Source organism: Podarcis pityusensis (genome assembly GCF_964106645.2).
Source record: "Podarcis pityusensis genome assembly, chromosome: 8".
In the NCBI taxonomy this organism is placed as follows: Eukaryota; Metazoa; Chordata; class Lepidosauria; order Squamata; family Lacertidae; genus Podarcis; species Podarcis pityusensis.
Window position 1 is genome coordinate 16,994,359 of NC_138033.1, and position 18,298 is coordinate 17,012,656.

Sequence of the window (18,298 nt, forward strand, 5' to 3'; positions counted from 1 at the left end):
TGAGAGCCGCTGTGGGCAATGTAAATAAATCTTGAAAGTGTGAGAGATAAACCATTGCCACTCTCCCAAGGTCACGTCTTCAGCTTTGTTCCTAAGGCTTTGTAAAAGTTAAAAAATAAAAATAAAAAATAACAGAAAAATAACAGAGTGACATCAAACGAATTTTGTAAGTAGGACGGGGGATCTTCTGGTCCTAATCTTGTAGCCCCAGGGCTGAGGAACCTCAGGCTTACAGACCAAATGCGGCCCTCTAAACCTCCCAAGGTGGCCCTTGGGACTCTTCCCACACCTCACCCAGCTTCCTAGCTGGACCCCAACTCACAAGTCCTCCTTCGCACTCTCCTCAAAGACTTTGCTTGGTTCCTATGTGTCTTTGAACTCTGACGATGCCTCTCGTTTATCTAGATTAGTGTTTCCCAAACTTAGTTCTCCAGCTGTTTTTGGACTACAGTTCCCATCATCCCTGACCACTGCTCCTAGCTAGGGATGATGGGAGTCCAAAAACCGCTGGGGACCCAAATTTGGGAAACCGGGATCTAGCTGAATTTGTGGAAAGATGTGTGAGAGTGTGTGCAGAAACTAGCCCACTGCACAAAGGTGAAATGGACATTGGTTGCTTCGCCCAATTTTACCTCTGGCCCCACCCACCACTGGCATGTGGCCCCTGGAAGGTTGCCCAGAAGGGAATGCAGCCCTCAGAATGAAAATAGTTCCCCAACCGTTGCTGTAGTCACAGCTCTCTGCAGCTCTCTTAGGGCCACAGCTTAAAGCTGCAGCAGGAGGTAAAACTGGGGATGAATGGCAGATATCTGGTTGATGTCAAACAGATCAGCATGGATTTCTGACTCCCAGTGTTGAACAAAACAACATATATCACCCCAGAATTATATTGCTGCAATGAAGAAAGCTTTGGAGGGGGCATATTTTCATGTGGAACAACTGTGAGCAATGTTCACTTCTGGAGATTCCTGAGCTCAGGATTTTGGATGTCTGGGTGCATGTCTTTTGCACCAGCAAGTAAAGACCCACAAGCCTCACTCTGCCTTCAGAGAGCCCCTACCTTCCTGCCTTTGTACTTACAACCAGCAGAGGGGCAATGGCTGTCAGTTTCTTCCTCCTTGATATCAGTGTTGGAACTCAACAGGGAGGAGGAAGAGGACAAGACTGGAATCAGGGCCGTAGCCAGGGGCGCAGGCGATGGGGAGGGGCGCAAAATTGGCTTTAAAAAATGTCCATAAATATAAATATCGATTATTGCCTCATAAGAAATTGTTTTAAATAGAGGGTGAATTGAAGGGGGGGTTGGAGGAGAGGCAGAAAGAAGAGCTAATTTGTCAGTGGCTAGAAGGCGCAATCTGGACGGTTCTGCCAGGGGCACGAGATCGCCTAGCTACGGCTCCAACTGGAATTAGTTCACTGTGCTATCATTGGCTCTGACGCCATCTACTGTTGGCCTCCCTGCTTTCCAGCCTACCAGTTCCAAAGGGCAGCAGACACTACTGTGCACAAGGCTCCGGCAGGCAGATCTTGGGTTCTAGGGAAAAACCAGGAACATGAAGAAGAACTGTGCTCGGTCGAACCAAAGGTCTGTTTATCCCAGCATCCTGTTCTTACAGTGACAAACCAGATTAGCCTACAGGAAGCTGGGCAGCAAGTCATGAGTGCAACAGCATTCTGCCTGCTTGCACTTCTTTTTGAGTGGGATTCAAACACATACTGGCAAATTCAGACTGCACAATTAGAGCTGAGAGGGAGGCGTTGCACAACAAACCTGCTTCCCCAAAATACCGGACTTTTACAATAAGGGAAATGGTGAGGAAATGTGGCACAGCATGTGGGATACCATTGCTTTGACACAGCATCATCTAGCCTCCTGGCAGACAAATGAGGGTGAATAGCTTAAGTCGTCTATCGAATCTGGATGAGTATTTAAACAGGTTGTCTCTGGAAAGTGCCTTCAGATTCCAGGAGCATTTCTGATCAGAAATATGGCGGGAGCTGCCAAACGGACACTTGAAATGGCAGTGATGTTGCAAGTCCCAGTGACAATCAGCAGATTGTTGGCACTTGCAAAGCACAGCTTTTAGCAGGGGGCGCCAATCAGCCGATTAATAATGTCTGAAAGCCCTCCGTGGCCCAGCCATGTCTTTTCCTCTACAATTTCATAGCAGAAGTAGCTTGGCTAAAACAGCCTTGAATGTCAAAGATGGAGGCCTGTGCAGCCTGATTACACCCATGGGCCAGAGCTTCCCCACCCTTTGGGGATTTCATTTTTAAACCTTCAGCCTCCTTTTAAGGCAAGAGAAATATAGCAAAAATTCATGAACTTTGTCCGCTTCCCAAAGGCTAATGCAATATTCACCAGGGCATGTGAATGCAGCCTTATGGCCCAATGGTCAGACTTGGCATAAAGCAGTTTCTTATGGGTGGCGCTGTGGTCTAAACCACTGAGCCTCTTGGGCTTGCCGATCAGAAGGTCAGCGGTTCAAATCCCCACGATGGGGTGAGCTCCCATTGCTCAGTCCCAGCTCCTGCCAACCTTGCAGTTCGAAAGCATGCCAAAAATGCAAGTAGATAAATAGGTACCGCTCTGGCAGGAAAGTAAACGGTGTTTCTGTGCATTGCTCTGGTTTTGCCAGAAGTGGCTCAGTCATGCTGGCCACATGACCGGAGAAAACTGTCTGCGGCCAAAACGCGGGCTCCCTCGGCCTGTAAAGCGAGATGAGCGCCGCAACCCGAGTTTTCTGTGACTGGACTTAGCTGTCAGGGGTCCTTTACATTTACCTTTTTATGTTCCTAAGATCTACCTCTCCTGTGAGTCCATATTGATTGGCTCGTTTCCATGTGCATTATTATAGATGGGTCCAGCCCACAAATCTCCGCCGTAAAATCCCCTTCCTGTGCAGGGGTCAAGGGACACATTATCCAGAGCGTAGAAACAGCTCAGCCTCGAAAGCAAACTCGGTTCAAGTCATGTGGTGTAACAGTAATTTGAGCAAGCTACAATTTTGCCATTCGCAGCTTGGTTAGCACATGGGGAGATGATGGGACTTTCCCAATAAGCAGTATCTGATAAACTAAAATGTTGACATTTCCTGCTTCCCACAACTGCTAGGAGATGAAGCTGAGAGTTTCCCAACAACCCACTCCCTCTAGACACATCTTCGACTTTGTACACACCATATATTTCAAGCACATTCACCAAAAACCCTGGGAACTGCATTTCTTACATTTTCCACTTCCTTAGCAAACTACAGCTTCCAGGATTCGGGATGGCTTTAAATGCATGGTGTGTGCAGCCTAAATGAGAGAGGAACCGCAGGCTCAGGGAAACTGGCAAACCAGCATAGGTCTTATGCGCTGCTCGCTTCTCCTGTGTGGTGAGTGTTGCTCCCCTGCACCTTTGTTACCTCAGCAAATGTGGGACTGAGCACCTGGTTCGAACCTCACCTCTGCCAATAGCTCCAGGCACTCTGGTGTCTTAGACTTAGTCACTGTGTCTGCATCACAGGCATGGCTGTAAGGGCTGCAGCAAGATTGGAAATACCACAAAGACAAGAACCTTGGTTCCTCTTTGCTTTCTGGAAAGGGAGGGGAACCTTTTTCAGCCCAAAGGTCACATTCCCTTCTGGACACCCCTCCAGGAGGTGCCTGGGGCAATAGGTTGTGGGGCAACCGATGTAAGCTTTACCTTTGACTAGTAAGCTTCCCCATCCCTGCTTCATTCCATCTGGACACTCCTTTCTAGGGCTCTTGACTCATAGAGTTGGAAGGTACCCTGAGGATTATCTATTCCAGTCCTCTGCAATGCAGGAATATGCAGCTGTCCCTTCCGGGGATCGAACCTGCAACCTTGGTGTTATATCAGCATCTTTCCCTGAAAAATCTGCCCCTTGTTTTAAGACTCCTACGTCCTCCAAGGAACCAAACTACCCCATTTTAGCCTCACATCAGACCTGTGACGCAGGTTATGCGGAAAGACAGGGGCTTGCCTATGGTAGCAAGGGCCTTCTGGCGGTTCCCTCACTGCAAGAAGTGAGGTTACAAGGAACCAGGCACAGGGCCTTCTCGGTAGTGGCGCCCGCCCTGTGGAACGCCCTCCCATCAGATGTCAAGGAGATAAATAACTATCTGATTTTTAGAAGACATCTGAAGGCAGCTTTGTGTAGGGAAGTTTTTAATGTTTGAGGTTTTATCGTGTTTTTAATATTCTGTTGGAAGCTGACCAGAGTGGCTGGGGAAACCTAGCCAGATAGGTGGGGTATTAATAAGAATAAGAATAAGAATAAGAATAAGAATAAGAATAAGAATAAGAATAAGAATAAGAATAAGAATAAGAATAAGTTGTTGTTGTTGTTGTTGCAATCAGCAGCTATCCCTGTTACATGTCATCCACACAGCAGTGGCGAAACACCAGTGATCACATAGCAGCCGTGTTTGCCAACAGTGTGCACTGCTGCCTTCCACAAGTTTCTTGGAGAATATGAAAGCGACTGATTAGCACCCATGCTGTGCTGTGCTATCCGTTCAGTACAATCACTTCCATATTTCCCTAAAGTGTTTGGCAGTGGCAATCTCAGTGGCATGTCTGCAGCTGCCACTGTACTCACAGCTAACTTGACCTCAGCAAACATCTTCTGCTTTCGTGCAAGTCAAGTCATTATACTTGTGGCAGGATTAGGCTGGCCATGTGTCCTATTTTACAGAGGGTAATCCTCTATTTGTAGAATTACTTTAAGGGCTGCTAGGTCCAAGTCTGGTTTTAAAGATAAAGAACTGTGTGCACACCATACATTTAAAGCATGCTTAAAGCACAACCCTCCCTCCAAAGAACCCTGGGAACTGTACTTTGTTATGAGTGCTGGGAATTGTAGCTCTGTGTATGATGCACTACAGTTCCCAGGATTCTTGGAAGGGAGGGTCCTGTTTTAAATGTACTTTAAATGTATGGTGTATACACAGCCAAAGGACCCTAAGGAGGGAGATCAGAGGCCTTGAAGGTGCCAATCAACAGTTAGCTCCTGGACAATGCTCCCAGGTCATCAGATCACAGTCTTCCCCATTCTGAGGGCCACCTGCCATGGATGTTTTGGCTGAGAATCCTGCATAGCAGGGGGTTAGACTAGATGACCCTTGGGGTCCTTTACAACTGTATGATTCAATGAGGAGATGCATTGCATTTCTATTTAAATCAAATGGTATTTCTCAATTTGCATTTAGAAATAACACATGCAAATTTGTGCAGAACTGTGTCCTCATTTTGAAGGACAACGGAGAAGAAGGTCCTTAAATCAGCTCAAGTGGCTTTGGGGCTTTGCAAGCCCCAACGAATGTTGGACAATCAGCAGCTATGGGGACTTGCAGCTGATGAACCCAACTTGAACCACCGGTTTGACAGCTTAGCCCATGGGCTATGTGGCTTGGTAAGGTAAAAAGGTAAATGACCCCTGGACAGTTAAGTGCAGTCAAAGACTACTATGGCTGAGGGAGCCAGCGTTTGTCCACAGACAGCTTTCCAGGTCATGGGGCTAGCATGACTAAACCGCTTCTGGCGCAATGGGACACTGTGATGGAAACCAGAGCATACGGAAATGTTGTTAACCTTCCCACCACAAAGGTACCAACTTATCTACTTGCACTGGCGTGCTTTCGAACTGCTAGGTTGACAAAAGCTGGGATGGGAGCTCACTCCATCAAGCAGATTTGAACTGCTGAACTTCTGAGCAGCAAACCCAAGAAGCTCAGTGGTTTAGACCATAGCACCACCCACGCTGTGGATTTGCCCTCCCTTCAGACTGAAGATCTGGCCTTGTGTAGTGATGCAAGCAGTGACTCGATAAGCAGCCTTGAGCTCGTTGCCTTGAGAACAATTTGGCCATGTACAATGCAAGGAAAGTCACAAGGCCAGGAAACAAAATTCCAGAAGGAAAGATAGCAATGTATGGCGTATTAACTGGCTCAGCTCAAGGGTGCAGCTCCTATGAAAGGTGCGGCTCCTATGAAATATAGGAGAGTCAAAACCTACTGACGGCTGCATTCATATCTGCCTTCCTGTTGACACATGATACAACAGAGTGAGCTTCAAGGCAGAGAAGTGATTTGAAACTGGATCGAAAGCCTTTGTGATGCAGTGGACTGGATCCAGGAGATCAGGGTTCAAATCCCCACCCAGCAGCAAAGTTTAGTGGGCAACCAGTCACCATCTCCCAGCCTAACCAGGGTTGCTGTAAAGATAAAATGGGGAGGGAGGAAACCCTGTATGCTGTTTTCTGGGTTTTTTGGTAACATATTGAAAGTTCAAAAAGTACATAATTATATGTGCACTAAACATGCTGAGACGCATTTTGATTTAGATTTATTGCGGCCATTGGCCCCTATCGAAGACAATACATCAGAATTTATCCATAAACAATACAATTTAAACAGTTCCAAGTTAAAACACCCTTATAAAACCAATTTTACTTTAGTTAAGTAAACACTATACACAATAAGCTCCCTCTATGTAAACCGCAATTCCGATCCATCAGATTTTGGGGGGTATACGTGTTAGTTCTGGCACTTATTGATGGTTCTTAAGTTTAGCTAAGCTGTCAGAAACACACAGTGATCCATTTCTCCTCTTTTGAAATAAAACATTACTCAGATATCTAGCGATTGCAAGGGATCTACTTGTATCTTCGTCGTTTAATAAGTATATTATTTGGGCTTCCTGAGGACTGTCCGCAATTCTCGATAAATATGGGGCCAGAAACTTGGACCGTGAAGCCGAATGTAATGGACAACAGAAGATTATATGATATAACGATTCTATAGATCCGCTTTTACAGTCACAGAGGAGTGAGATCTGTCCGTTGGAGAGTCTGTTACCCAACACGTTTGATGGGAAAGCATTGAATCTAGCCATTATAAAGGCATACCTGTGCGTCACCACAGATAAAGTAGTTAAGTAAGATGGAAGTTTCGTTGGTGGTGTTAAGCCAAGGTTTATCGGCGAACAGGTGCCACCACCTGTCGCAATATTAAATTGTAAATCCATCTCCTCTAATTTGTGGGTTATAATTCTTTTGGCCAAAGTTAAATCCAATTTTAATAGTTCAGATGGAGATAGTCCTAGGGACACAAGTTTCCCATGTATTATTTTTGCCCAGGGGCTAGGGAAGTCATCTCTCCAGAGGCATTGTATCAAGTGGAGATTTGGAAGTTTATGCCATAAAGCCAACCAGTAACAGAGGATGCATTTCCACAATGTGGTTTCTAGAGATGTAACATTTAGTTCCAGTCGTATAGCAGTATTGCTTACACACCTGGGTAATTTTAACAACCTTCTTAAAAACTGGTTTTGGATTACCTCCAAATGGGTTAGATTAGCAAAGGACCCCCATAATGGGACTGCATATGCTAATATTGCAATCACCTTTGCCTTGAAAACTTTTAACACTGATGGAATATGGAAAGCCCCATCTGAAAAGAAAAAACGCAATAGCGCATAGGAAAGGGCTTTAGCTCTGTTTAATACATATGCGACATGGACCTTCCAGCCCATGTTGTGTTGGAGAAAGACTCCCAAGTACTGAAATTTAAAGACTTGGTCAATAGCTTTTCCGTCTATTCTCCAATTATAGGTTTTTCGACTCTTGGTGAAAATTAGGACTTTGGACTTAACATGGTTAATTGTAAGAAAATTTGATTTGCAGTAAACATCGAAGATTTTTAATGCCCTCCTAAGGCCGACTCTTGAAAAGGATAGGATCACTGCGTCGTCTGCGTAGAGTAGAAGGGGGCAACGATATTGGGCAAGACGGGGGGCGTGGATCGTTTCTTGAGCCTCTATCAGAGGCGCCCTCATATCACTTATAAATAGATTAAAAAGGGTCGGAGCAAGGATACATCCTTGGCGAACACCTCTATTGATAGCTACTGAGTTTGAGAGGTCGCCTGCCGGAGTGATTCTCACCCTAGCGGCCGATCCGTCATGCAATTTAGTTATTAGCCACAATAGTCTTTTGTCTATTCCCCATCGGGCTAGTTTTCCCCAAAGCAATCCTCTGGGGATGCTGTCAAAAGCGGCCTTTAAATCAATAAAGGCCGCACAAAGTTGGCCTCTATTTGGGGAGGAGTATTTCCGGGCAAGGTGGTATAAAACTAAGACCTGATCAACCGCTGACTGATTCGGTCTAAAACCAGCCTGTTCAGGCCCAATCAGGTTGTTCTCTTCGGCCCACTTAGTAAGCTTAGTTAACAAGAACCGTGCATATATTTTCCCAATTAATGACAATAAACTGATATTCCTGTAATTTCCCGGGTCATCTGTCGAGCCTTTTTTATGAATTGGAACAATAATCGCATCCTTCCATATTCTTGGTACCTTCCCACTGTTGTTTACGGCATCAAAGGTAGCGGCCAAGATTTTCGCCCACCAGTCAGCATGAAGTTTTATAGCTTCTGCCGGGACTAGATCAGGACCGGGGGCTTTTCCGATTTTAAGATTAGAAATAAGTCCGTGGATTTCTTCCGGGTCAGTGGGTGGCCAAAGAGGGAGCTGCTCATAGACTCCATCGATTGTATTAATATTAAGGTCTGGTAAGGCAAAATAATTCCTTAGAAAGGATTCCCAAATTGGGGCAGGAATAACTGTTAAGGGGTATCTTTTAGATTTTCTGTTAACCAACAGCCAGAATTTTCGGGAATTACGGGTACTTGAGGCAGCTATAAGTGCTTGCCAGCGGTTCAATTGCCATTCCTGTTTGGCCTTTTTCTGCACATATTTGTAAGCAGATTTTGCCTGGTAGTACTCCTTGGGAAGCGTAATCGCCCCTGAGGATTTGTAATCATTATAAATAGCACAAATGTGTTGTTTGGCTTGTTTGCAATTACGGTTAAACCACGGTGCACCTATCTTGGGGTGGGCCCAATTTGTCTGGTGGCTTGGGACAGAAAAGAATGACGTGAGGTCATTCAACAGATTGGCAAATAGATTAATAGTTTGATCGTGATCATATGAAGTTATGCCAAGGGCTGAATAGGTTTGTATGATCTCCTGCTGAAAAAATTCAGAATATTTTTGAGCCTGCGTTACAGACCACTTTATACCCTTCACTCGTAATGCCGTATTAATACCCTCTACCGGGTTTTCTGCATTAGTATCTAATTGAGTTAGATGACCGTGCTCGTCCCCGTGCCAGTCTAGGTCAAACGTAGCAGCAAGTGGAAGGTGATCACTATAGTGAATATTGCCAATCTTAAAAGAGAGAGCTTTCGAAATTAGGTCACTCGAGGCTAAAAGGTAATCTAGTACACTATTTGATTTTATGCCTAGGTGGGTATACTCCCCCGGTATATCAGGAGGGCAGCAGCCATTCAGGGGTTCTAAGTTTAAGCGAATAGCCATCTGGTAAAGAAGTACTCCAGCCTCGTTTACTTTAGAGTCTTTTGAGGCTCTCCCTAAGGCATGTCTCAAATCATAATTGTCAAGGCATGGAGCAGTCCACCATTTTGCTTTAGTTAAATCAGCCCAATTTGCTGCTATACGTGCGTTGAAGTCACCACCAATTAAGAATTGGCTATTGGCATATTTGACTCGGCATGATACTAAATGATCTTCTAATATTTCCCATCTATCATGCAGTTCAAGGGACGAACCCCCTGGCGGGAGGTAGACATTAGAGATTAGCAGTGATACTTTTCCCCCCGACATCAACCCGGATAAAGCATAAGGGGGAGCAATCAAAACTAGTGAAAATTTGAAATGCAGCTTCAGTGAGATACCAATTACTAGACCACCTTTCGGCCGTCCTCCTTTCTGGGAGGGGTAAGCTGGAAGGGATAATAGGTTGAATCCGTTTATGACAATTTCACCCTCCTCCCAAGTTTCTTGCAATAGAATGATATGAAACGAGTTGATATACGACTGGAATTCTGGGTCACATTTTTTCCTACGCCAGCCAGCTATGTTCCAACAGAGGATCGATATTGGTGGTTTTCTGGATTGTCCGGCTAACCGTCATTTAAATTCTTGTGGGGGGCTCTTATGCGACCAGGACGCTCCCTTAAAGAAGTCCGTTATTTTCCTTTGCTGAAAGTTGTCGTCCTGGTGTGGTGAGTCTTTTGCTCTGGTGCACACCGGTTGTGGGGAGTCTTTTGCTCTAATGCGAGCCGGTTGTGGCACGATCGACTCACGAGGGCCAGAATTTTTGGAGGGCAGAAGAGAGTTAGCATCCTGGTGGGTAGGGATAATATTTGGCGTTTTTAGCTGTCGGGCCCAACTAGGCTCTGAAGAGGCTCCTGCCAAGTCCGCTGGAGCCGTCCTCTTTGGGGATCTAACCGATACACTTGTGATCCTTTGATTTATATGTCCTGCTGGGTCTTCAATCCACTCTGTGGTGACTCTCGACACTGTAGTGTCTTCCTCACGTAATTGTTGGATTTTTGGTGGACAAGAGTGCTCTGAAGAAGCCTGACTTGGAGTGGCCACTGCCGTCTCAGGTCGTGGATGGTCTTCGATGTATGTTGATTCCAAGTCCGGCATGGAGGAATGAAGGGACAACGATTTATCCAGGGGGGTGTTATCCTGAGTTCCATTCTTTGATCGGTTAATCACGGAGGGAACAGATAAGTCTATTAGCAGCAGGGATGAGTTACCAACGTGAAGGGGAGGAGAAGAGTCTGCCTTCAGCAGTGAGACCTTCCCATCCAATGCAGAAGGCACCTTATATGCTGGGTATTGGGGAATTGCTGTTTCCACCTCCATGGGGCATGGCACCGCTAAATTAGAGTGGATATTATTCGTAGAAACTCCATTGCAGGCAATACTTAGGAGCTGAAGTTTAAGTAAGTCTAGCCTATTTATAATTTCTTGTTGTTCCATCGCTGGTAACTCTCCAAAGGAGGCGATAAGCTCTCTTTCCTCCTGGGGTGTCAGAGAGTTACTGGCACAATCGTAGTGTTTAGTTGTAGGAGTGGAGGCATTTTGGAACTGGCCCAGACATGGGGTGTGCAGCTCAGCCCTCTTTTGTGGCTCAGGATGGGAGGGTTGTGCAGTCTCCTTGATTAATCCCTCCAATAGGAGGGGTCTAATTATGGAATCCATGAAGACTCTCGTTGGAAAAATGCCAAGACTATTCAAAAACACTTTTTGCTTAATAATAAGAGAGGGGATTTTTGCAGAGTGGAAAGCCCCCATCATTCTCTGATATCTGTTCTGTTGGATTAAGGGAAGCACAGCACAAAGATCTATTTGTGATGTCTCAAGTTTTAGAAGCCATCTGAGGTGCTCTTTAGTCCCATGTAGTGTTGCCCAACTTGGGTCCCTTTCCCGGAAGGTTAGGGAAATCTTCCTTGGATGTAGAGTCAGGGATTGGCGATTCAGTGAGGGGTTGAGATTATATTTGCAGTTCTTCATACAATCAGTGTTTGGTGGCGCTTTCTGCCGGCACAATGGAACATCTACTGCCCCATCTTGGGCTGTCTGTACCGGCTGGTCATCCAGTTTTTGCTGAAGGCTATGCAGCTGAGAGGATAGGCCATCAATTCTCTTAAATATACAGTTTAGAGTTCTAATTATTAGATGGAGTTGCTCACAACCTGTGCAGTCCGCAGATTCGGCTACCAACACCTCCTTCGGATAGGGACCATCCCCATTTGTGTTACCATTGGCTTTTCCAATTTGTAGCGTCTCAGGGGCCTCATCTTTTGATGTTGTTTCAAGGGCCGTTAGAGGATCGAAACGATTTTGAATTGCTATTGAGTAGATACATTCCTCGGGGCCTCTCCCACCTTTAGGTAAACCCTTCCTTGATTGCTTAGGCCTCGGAGAGGATAATGCCTCGTCAGGGTCTCTTGGGCGTTTTCCATGGCCCATAAATCAATTTTGCAGGGGAACCGTCGTGAGCACTGTGCTGGGGAGCTCCTTAAGTCCTTTAGTCTTCCTCACAGGAAAACTACCACTTCCAGGAGAGTGGTGCCGTAAAATTACTCCAGTTCAAGCCTCTTCCTTCCCCTCTTCCTTGTTCCTAGGATTTTTGAAACAGCCCGGTTCCAGCAGTCGGGCAAACTTCACTTCGCAATATGCAGTAAGCTAACAGCTAAAAGAAAATAGCTGGTTGACCGGGCAGAGGATTTATGCCCAGGAAACTTTTCACTTATCTCTCCCAGTTAGGGAGGCGGTGGCAGCCGTGGCGGCGAGTCCGGGGGGGTCGGAACAACCCAGATAAAACAAAATAACACAAGTGGAGCGAGATTAAAAGACAGCCAGCACAGCCAGCAGATCATTAAAACTCTCGGATAAAAACAAAGGAGGATAAAACCGCTTAAAACCACGTAAAACTTTGATATCGCTTCTCGGCCTTTTGGCTAAGATCAAGTGTGTAGCATGCTGAGACGCAAACAAAAAAGAGAAAAAGAGAAAGAGAAACAGAACCCATGAGGAAGGGAAAACAAAGTGGGGAGGGGAGGAAACCCAAAACTATATACAAGGTTATTATTGTACTTCACCAGATCTTAACCCATTACAGTATTTGTAAGATTGGATTCCAAATACCACTGAATTTGTCCATGGCAAGTCTGCGTTTATATGCAAATCGTTCATATGTTGCGAGTTTGTACAAGCCTTCAATCCAATCATAGAAGGGAGCCACATTTTTATTTTTCCAATTCATCAGGATCAGCCTTTTTGCTGTGGTAAGGTCACAGAGAGTCCACTCATATTGTCCCTTTGTGAGGGACGCGGGTGGCGTTGTGGGTTAAACCACAGAGCCTAGGACTTGCTGATCAGAAGGTCTGCGGTTCGAACCCCCGCGACGGGGTGAGCTCCCGTTGCTCGGTTCCTGCTCCTGCCAACCTAGCAGTTGGAAAGCACATCAAAGTGCAAGTAGATAAATAGATACCCCTCCGGCAGGAAGGTAAATGGCGTTCCCGTGCGCTGCTCTGGTTCGCCAGAAGCGGCTTAGTCATGCTGGCCACATGACCCGGAAGATGTACGCCGGCTCCCTCGGCCAATAAAGCGAAATGAGCACCGCAACGCCAGAGTCAGTCACGACTGGACCTAATGGTCAGGGGTCCCTTTACCTTTACTAAGGTTCCATGTGCTGGCTATATAATTCAAGAGGATATTTTGCTCTGCAAATGTATGGTTGTTCCATACAGTTCTGTTGATGGTTCCAGTTACCTTCTGCCAAAAATCTTTCAGTATAGGACAATGAAAAAACATACGTTTTAGAGAAGCATTATCCCTATTGCATCTCCAACAGTTAACCCTGTATGCTGTCTTGAGCTCCTTGAAGGATAGGTCTGGCTGAAATACTTCCCTCGCTGCCTCCGCCACCGCCAATTAGGCATTCTACATATGCTTCTGGAATTTGAAATACAGTTTCATCCCTTATTCAAACCGTTGGTTACACATTTCACAACTCACAGACGTGTGCTGTTCATACTTATTCTGCAGGGCCATAACTCAGCAGCTGAGCATCTGCTTTGCATGCAGAAGACCTCAGGTTTGACCCACAACATCTCCATCTGGGGCAGGGAAAGAACCTGCCCTAAATCCTGGCGGGTGGCTGCCAGGCAGTGTAGATAGTATGAAGCTTGATGGACTAGGTGCCTGACTCAGTTACAAGGCAGCTTCCTGTTTTCCCATCTATTATAATGAGTGAATAAATTAATTATCTGCCCTCAGCAGGTCTGAGGGTGGTAGATGACTGGAAATTCAGAATTGAAAACAGCGAAAAGCAAATCACAGGAATAGAATAGGCCCAGAAAACATACATCTCAGGTGTCAAACGCCAGGGTAAAATGGTGTATCTTCAGCATTCACCAAAAGCTGTAAAGTGAAGAAGCCATAAAGTGAAGAAGCACCATTTCTCCAATGAAAATAAAGGTAAAGGTAAAGGTACCCCTGCCCGTACGGGCCAGTCGTGTCCGACTCTAGGGTTGTGCGCTCATCTCACTTAAGAGGCCGGGAGCCAGCGCTGTCCGGAGACACTTCCGGGTCACGTGGCCAGTGTGATGAAGCTGCAGCTGGCAAGCCAGCACCAGCGCAGTGCACGGAAACACCGTTTACCTTCCCGCTATAAAGCGGTACCTATTTATCTACTTGCACTTAGGGGTGCTTTCAAACTGCTAGGTGGGCAGGAGCTGGGACCGAAGGACGGGAGCTCACCCCGCCGCAGGGATTCGAACTGCCGACCATGCGATCGGCAAGTCCTAGGCACTGAGGTTTTACCCACAGCGCCACCCGCGTCCCGTCCAATGAAAATAGGGACATCCTATTCAATAATAACAATAATATTTATACCAATACAGTGGTACCTTGGGTTAAGTACTTAATTCGTTCTGGAGGTCCGTTCTTAACCTGAAACTGTTCTTAACCTGAAGCACCACTTTAGCTAATCGGGCCTCCTGCTGCTGCCGTGCGATTTCTGTTCTCATCCTGAAGCAAAGTTCTTAACCCAAGGTACTATTTCTGGGTTAGCGGAGTCTGTAACCTGAAGCAGATGTAACCTGAAGTGTCTGTAACCCGAGGCTCCACTGTATACCAATAATATTTACACCAATATACCAATTTATAACAATAACATATATATATCTGACTGGTTTGCCCCAGCCACTCTGGGTGGCTTCCAACATATATAAAAAAATTAAACATTTTTAAAAAGCTTTTCTATACAGGGCTGCCTTCAGATGAGGTTGGATAACTCCATAATCCCCACCATTTCTCCAATGAAAACAGGGATTTCCTAAGGAAAAGCGGGACATTCTGGGATCAAATAAAAAACCAGCATGGCTTCTGTAAATCCGGGACTTGCACTGGAAAACAGGGGCATTTGGAGGGTCTTTGGGGAAGGAATTTCACAGTTTAGGGGCTGCCAAGAGAGAAGGCCCTCTCCTGAGTCACCACCACCCAGCACTTCTGAGGGAAGGAGGCAGGTTTTCTGGAATGTGGGACCCAAATCATTTAGGGCTTTAAGCCCTGGCATGAGCACCTTGAACTAGGCCCAGAAATGAACTGGAAGTCAATGCAGCTATCTTAGAACGGGGTTATACATGTGTACATGGGGTGGTTTGCAGTTGGTTACATGGCTCCCAGCAGGGCTTCTAACGCAAGTTTGTAGCATGTGACCTGGAATAGAATGCTATTGTACAGGCGGCACACTGAGTAACAGTGGAGAAGGCAAACTGACGCTTTCACATCTCACATATGCGAGTTGTGTTTGTCTACGTTAATCCTTCATCTTCCCTATCTCTCCTTCCTCTTTGTAAGGTCACCAGCTGATAAGCGAGGGTTGGGGAGGAGGGCCCTGTTCCCCAGAGATTTCTGGCTCCAGCACAAGGCGAAGGTCTGCGAACATGCCAGAGGCAACTCTGGGCGCAAGGCTGGGGCATTTTAGTGCAAGGTCCTGTCAAGGTCCCTCAGGGGGAAAGGAACAAAAGCGAAGAACAAGGAGGGAAAGGGCAGCCCGCTAAGAGTTACTGAGAAAAGTGGGACGTGACAAGCCTCTGTTACTGTCTATGAACAAAATAAAAGCCACAATCACACCACCCTTCCAACTCTGCAATTCTATGAGCGCAAATCCTAAAAAGAGGATGTGGTGTGGGCCTTCTGCTTATGTTTTTAAATATGCTGTAAATTGCTTGGAGATATTTTGTTTTTTGCGTAAAAAGCAACTGTAAAAGGAAAATTCCCGGGCTCACTTGGATTCCAAAACAAAGACACCAGCCAAGAAAATAGGAGCAAAACAGCAGCCTGTAGGCCTGGTCTTTATTTAAAAGACTGTTGCAACAGAACTTCTAGCCACCCCATGGAAGAAGCAGGGAGAAGCCCCGAACAAAGGGATGCTTCCTCTTTTATCAGTTTCCCCTTTTCCCATAAACACCTCACGTGAAGCATCATGCATACATCCCAGATACATCATACATACATTACAAACAGGGACGGGTTTTCTGGTAGAAACCAGTTCGTCATTTTTGCCCCCAACCTCCCTTGCCTACCACCCATCAAGTGACACGATAGGGATATTTACACGTTCCTGGTTTCCCCCCATCAGGTAATCACACTCCTTTGTCCTGACCCAGGACCTAATCCATTCCTGGGTGGTTTGCCATTGTCCATGAGACAACTGCCTGTCTGGCACCCATTTGCCAGGGTGCCAGTGATTATCTCTTGTGCAAGAGATATGTGATCCCAGGTTTCAGGGATTATGGCTGCCCACATCCCAGACTCCCCCCCCCCCTTGGTAGCCATTCCTTTCCTGAACAGAACAAAGTTGGAATGGCGCAAATCCATACTGGAGCGATTTTATATGACTTTCTAAAGTTTTCCCAGTGAGCCAGTACATAGATACAGAGGTACCTCGGGTTACATACGCTTCAGGTTACAGACACTGCTAACCCAGAAATAGTACCTCGGGTTAAGAACTTTGCTTCAGGATGAGAACAGAAATCGTGCTCTGGGGGTGCAGCGGCAGTGGGAGGCCCCATTAGCTAAAGTGGTGATTCAGGTTAAGAACAGTTTCAGGTTAAGAACGGACCTCCAGAATTAATTAAGTACTTAACCTGAGGTACCACTGTACATTTGTCAGTGAATTGTTGTATTTGTTGAATAGAGATAGGGGGAAAGTGTTTTGTGGGGACATATGCAGGAATGATTGTGTTGAGTTTGGTAGTTGGGGGGGTGTATGATGTCTGCTGGAGGGGCAACCCACCCCACCCCCAACCTTTACATAAATTCCTGTAACACAACTAACAGGTTTTAATTATATTATTATTATATTTCTATCAACATTGGTAGCTTATTAGTAGCTGCAAGACAAACAATCCCTGGAAGGATGAGGAGAGTTGTACAGTGCAAGAATGGTCTAAGTGAGGGCCAGCCCAACCATGAGGCAAATTGGGGCAACAGCCTTCGGATGGCAGGATTGATAGGGGCAGCAGATCTGGCCTCCAAGGAATTTCCTCTCTTTCAAATAGGGAAGTGTAACCTGATGCACTGTAGGGGTATTTGGGGGTTTTTGTGCTTTTTGTTTGTCGGTTAAATAATGTGTTTAACAAAGGGAGGGGAATGAGAAATCTCTTCAGATGCTAGCAGAAGTCACTTGCCCTCAAACCTCTCCCGTTCTCCCACTCAAGAACCACAAACTGAAACTCAAAGTTGAGAGGCATGATCAACTCCAAATCCCACAGAAAGGCTGACCACGTAGGATGCTTGCTGCGAGGCTATAGCAGTTTCCACTTGACATGGCTACCACAGCTGTGGTTCTTTCGCAAAGCTTCGTGCCAGAGGAAGGGAAGGGGGACGAAATCTGATTCATTTCCCATTTAGGTCACATTCATACCATGCCACAAAACCGCTATTAAAGGCACTTTAAACAGCCACAGCTCCCCTCCCCCCCCCCAAGAATTCTGGGAGCTGATGTTTGTTAAGGGTGCTGAGAGTTACCTTGTATTTTTATCTTGTGAACCGCCTTGAGATCTTGTGATGAAGGCTGCTATATGAATCTGATACATAAAATAAATAAGGCAACCGCTAGTCCCCTCGTAGAACTACAGTTTCCAAAGTCGTTTCGCAAACATTGTCTCTTCCTGAGGAACTCTGGGAACCGCAGCTCTGTGAGGGGAATCAGAATCTCCCAACGACTCTCAGCACTCTTAACAAATATTGTAATTGCCATACTTTCATCACCTTCTTTTTATGTGCCATTGCCACAGTGGCATCATCAAGAGAAATTTTTTTTTGGGGGGGGGAGTCGCTGTTGATGGTCCTTCATGGCTCAGTTACACAGTTCATAACTAGTGGCCTACCGACCAGACCTTACTATTCCCTTCTCCCCTCTTGGGGCATCTGTTGCAACGATCAAGGGGGCTTACATGTAGAAATAATAATAAACTGCACCTCACAGCTTGAAATCAAATCCATTAATCATAACACATTGAGGGGCCTGCAACAAAATGTCACAGTGTGATGTGCTCGTGTTCCGGCCAAAATGGCACAAGGGGGAGGAAATATAAACAAGGTTTGCAGAAATATAATCTAATCTTGGGGAGGGGGGACCCAGAAACAGCCTTGTGAGAACTGAGTATGCTCAGTGGCCACTAATACTGGGGGGGAATCAAGAGGTCTCTTCCAGCCACACAGGGAGATGGCAGGGATCGAACCTGGGACCTTTCAGCATGCAAAGTAGATGTTCTACCACTGAGCCACAGCCGTGGCTTTCCCCCAGAGCCTTGTATTTAATGGCACCAGCTCTGTCCTTTTATATGGCCTGTTCCTTCATCCCCCTCACCTTCAAGGTCTTTGCCTTCGACGCCT

General features: G+C 46.1%; 1 long non-coding RNA gene across 1 annotated transcript in view; it reads right to left on the bottom strand.

The window, feature by feature from the left end:
- LOC308484587 overlaps positions 1-18,298 on the bottom strand; it is a 241,250-nt gene that overhangs the window by 43,717 nt on the left and 179,235 nt on the right. The window lies entirely within an intron of this gene.